Source organism: Hippocampus comes, unplaced genomic scaffold (genome assembly GCF_001891065.2).
Source record: "Hippocampus comes isolate QL1 unplaced genomic scaffold, H_comes_QL1_v1.1 scaffold60, whole genome shotgun sequence".
Taxonomy (NCBI): domain Eukaryota; kingdom Metazoa; phylum Chordata; class Actinopteri; order Syngnathiformes; family Syngnathidae; genus Hippocampus; species Hippocampus comes.
In genome coordinates this window covers 659,495-663,752 of record NW_017805483.1, presented here as the reverse complement: position 1 = coordinate 663,752, position 4,258 = coordinate 659,495, and the positions used below count along the sequence as shown (strand labels likewise).

The following is a 4,258-nucleotide window of genomic DNA, read 5'->3' as shown; positions in this document are numbered from 1 at the left end:
GTGCAGCACTTCGTCGGCCATTACTTTGCAGAAGTACAGCAGCTCGCCGGCCATCCAATTGCGGAAGTGCAGCACCGTGCCGGCGATTGCATTACCGAAGTACAACAGTTCGCGTGGACGCAGCACCACTAAAACAAGAAAAATAGATGTCAAATAAAAAATGGACATACACAATTCGAACTCACGAATTGAGTGAATGCTAGTTCAATGAGGTATATAGTTAAAAGTAAGAGTTTCATCAAAAACTATTGAATTTTCAAAAACTATTGCATTACAAAAAGTATAAGTGAAATAATTAACACTCAAATAAACTATGAGCTGATGAAAAGCAACTATTTTGCTATTTTTTTCATATGAATTTAATTGTAAATACAGCCACAAGCTGATCAAATTAAAATCTTTTATATTTCGTTGTTGAAGTTAAATAAATTGTTAATTGTAACTAATTATAAATACAAAAAAATAGATATGTAAAAAAAAATGAACTCTTACGTTTTACTTTTCATTTTTATTTTCATTTATCTTCATCACATCAACATTCACCATCATAAATTGGCGCCATTTTTCTAAAAACTCCCATTGACACATCAGCTTGTATGTGACGTCATCGTATCCTCCCGTTGTTTTTACTTTTTTAACTTCAAACCACTTTGTAAACACGTTTTAAAACCTCAAAAATTGTCCACTATATCGTTCTTTTCTTTCTGCCTTTTGACTTCCTGTGATGCCCTCACACGTGGGAAAGGAGAGCCACAACTTTACGTAATGAGCACACGCATGCACGCGTTGTGATCATTATTACGATTACTTATCCTGCCTAAAAAAAAAAAATCACATGTGAAGAGAGACGATTGCCAAAAGGGCGTAATGTCAAACTTGTAACTGACCTAAGTCGAGGACCTCGGTGAGAGGAGCTTCCCCCACACACACGGGCATGCATGATTAAGCGGCGTGGCACATTCTCGGTGAAAACGTGCCACGTAGTTGACACCTGCAGGCTGAATGGGGCGACCCCGACCCCCCACACATGCGCACCCGCGTGACTTTCAGCACAGCTGCCGCTCCTCTGAGCCCCCTTTTACGCCCGATATGAGCGACGTGTACAGTAGACACGGCATTCCGTGCAGTCCAAATACAGTATCAGTGAAACTTCAATCCCAAATACCAACATTAAGCATTTCAGTCATTTCAAGCAAAATACGTGTACGTGAACGCGTGTCACTTCGAGGAACAACAATCATATAATAATCAGAAATCGTGTTGAACTTTTTGGCCTCTAGATTCTACATAGCCAGGCCTTAACAGAAATATAAAAAGCGCAGCGTAGGTTTACTTTTTATTGCAATGTATTTTTAGCCTCACAACTGTTAATATTTTTTAAATATCAGATACAAGAAAAAATGATTGGTAATTATATGTAACATAATGCATGTAATTTAATATATTGAACGAGCACTTATTTGTTCACTTTTAGCCCGTGGATCCTGCAGAATTTGACATAACCCCCCACCCCCACCCCGCCCCCATTTTTTTATTTAGTACGTGCACTCTGTAGAATCAGTATAAACTCATTAATATTTTTTTAAACTGCTTTTAATAATTTTTTCATTTATATTCTCTTATACAATTTGCCCTACGTGGTATACCCCATTTTATTTTTGTATTTTTTTTTTAGCAAATACAAAACTTGATCGGTGCTTCGTCAAACTTTTAGGAATGATTTATTTCGAGTATCTCTATAAAGCTTTTTAAAAAAATATTTGTACTTTGTAGGGGAACTTTTAGATGCGATTTATCAGAATTTATATGAATTCGAATAATTGTTCTGCCCTAAGAAAAAAAACAAGAAAATGTTATAAACTAAACATTTCTGCAAACGACAGGTCCATACGACACACACACGCGCGCGCGCGCGCACGCACATTGCTTCACAGCAACTTTAGACGGAGGCTCCTCTCTGGCCACAGTGGGAATCCTTCTGTCCTTTCTCCACATTGAGTGGCCTGAAAGTGGTTGACATACTAGCAAATGAAGCGTCTTCGAGTGGGGAGGAAAAGACAGGAAAAAAAAAGAACGAGGGATAAATTTAAGAAAGAGAAGAGTCTCAGCGACGCAGCGAAAACCATAAAGGCGTCAGTGCCCTCGATAAAAAGAGACAGCGTATGATCATATATCATCATAAGCCACGAGCATTACTGAGTATGAATCACTGCTTTATGTGCGCCGTTTCACACGTCACTTTGGAAGAAGAAGAAGAAATGGGGTGGCGGAGGGGGGGACACTTTCCATGTACGCATCGACTTTCGGGGTCATTTCGTTACCTCCCGCAGGAAAAAAAAACATTACACACGATGTACACGCGCTTTTTTTTTTTTTTAATATTGGCCATAAATTGGCAGACAAATGAAATGGTTGCCGCGGCGACCTAATGAAGACGCGCGTGACGTCCTCTTTTAATACGCTCTATTAACTATTATTACAGTGGTGTCAGGACCCCGCTGGCTGCCCGTTACCACGCGCCGATCACCTGCTCGGAGGTGGGCTCGCCGTGGGATGCAAATGGGGGGCCATCCATAACGTCGACTGCATGTATGCATGCATGCAAAATAAAATACATTAAAAAAAAAAAGTCTCTTTTGCCGGAGGAAATCCAGTGGAGGAGGAGGAGCCATTTTTTTTTACAACAGATTACCTCTAAAACAGGGAACAATGAGAGACGTCGGAACATCGATTTGTATTCTTTTTTTGGTCGTTCATTTGAAGTTAATTTCACTCTATTTACTTGTAAATGCTTTCCATAATGTAAAACGCGAATGCAAATGAATTGAGGTGACTTTTGACAAAGCGTGTCAAAAGGTTGTCATCTTGATAGTTCTCATTCACGTTCCCGCCCGCTGACGGTCCGATGGCAGCTTGATGACGTGTCAATCACGGAGAAACAAAAGCCGGCTAACAACACCGAGGCGATGCAGAAAGGAGGAGGGGAAGCAGATAGCAAGTGTCACTGTGACGGCGAAAACATATGGAAGTCTCCCCCCCCCCCAGCGGAGGGTCACTGCATCTTAATCACGTACCCCGCGCAATACACACACGTAATCACAGTCATCAGACTCATGTCCAATGTCGCAAGGGTCTACTTTTCACAGTGGAGGAAACGCGGTGCAGGTTTATTCAAAACCAAGTTGTTAGGTTTTGTCAATACAGTAATCCCTCGTTTATCGCGGGGGCGTGTTACGTTCCAAAAAAAAACAGTGATAAGTGAAATCCGTGAAGTAGTGAACTTTATTTTTTTACAGTTATTATACAATACTTAACTATATATACAATGAAATCAAAGATCAAAACCTGTTTTCAGGCCCAATTAGAAAAAAAAAAAACAAACGTTTTCAACAAATAATTATAATAGTTTTTGGAAATACTGCACTGTCGACACGCGGCGCCACCGACGCGTTCTGATTTAAAGGGTTTAAAGCAGCGGTCCCCAAACTTTTTCCTGTGAGGGCCGCATAAGCTTTCGCTTCTGTGATGGGGGGGCCGGGGTCAGTCTGGAACAGAAAAAGGGTGACCGCAAGAGTACGGAAATGTAAAAATGGATTGTTTTCCAGAAACCCACACAAAATGAAGCCGCCTCTTGACAGATGAGACTGACAGACGTTTCTTTGCGCTGAAAGAAACAAAAACAAAAACATCGTTTGTCCACTTTGGTTTAAATACCCCGCATTCTATTTTTCTCTTACCGAATCTTTTCGCCATGATCCCGTTCTCTGAGAGAGGGGCCGGTTTCGGATTTTTTTTTTTCTGGCGTTGCCAGATAACGGCACAGAAAGATGCACCAAATGTCACCTTATTGTATCTGTGTTCATGAAATAGTTACTAATTAATAGTTAATCATGAAAACGGTTCAGAACTAAGGAACATTTTATTGCAAAAGCCCAACTTTATGATCAAAGACAAATCCACATCGATGAAAAATAAATCAAAATACTCTGTGGTATTTTCAGGGGGCCGGACCAAATGCGGAGGCGGGCCGGATCCGGCCCGCGGGCCGTAGTTTGGGGACCACTGGTTTAAAGCATTAAAAAAACTGCACTAAAAAAAAATCCGTGAAACAGCGAAGCCGCGGAAAGTGAACCGCGTTAGAGCGAGCGATCACTGTATTCGTTCCAAAAAAGAGAAAATGAAATAGCAAATCACGACTGTTTTTCAGATTTTCGATTTTGTGTATAGATGGAATTTAAAAAAAAAAAAAAATCTGACA

The 4,258-nt window shown here is 40.5% G+C and overlaps 1 long non-coding RNA gene across 1 annotated transcript in view; it reads right to left on the bottom strand.

The window, feature by feature from the left end:
• The window catches only part of LOC109519476 (uncharacterized), a 13,943-nt gene extending 11,723 nt beyond the window's left edge, over positions 1–2,220 (bottom strand). Inside the window, exon 1 of the long non-coding RNA XR_002168972.1 lies at positions 1,923–2,220. This is a non-coding gene — a long non-coding RNA (uncharacterized LOC109519476). The remainder of the gene's footprint in view (positions 1–1,922) is intronic.
• Between the last annotated feature and the right edge of the window lie 2,038 nt (positions 2,221–4,258).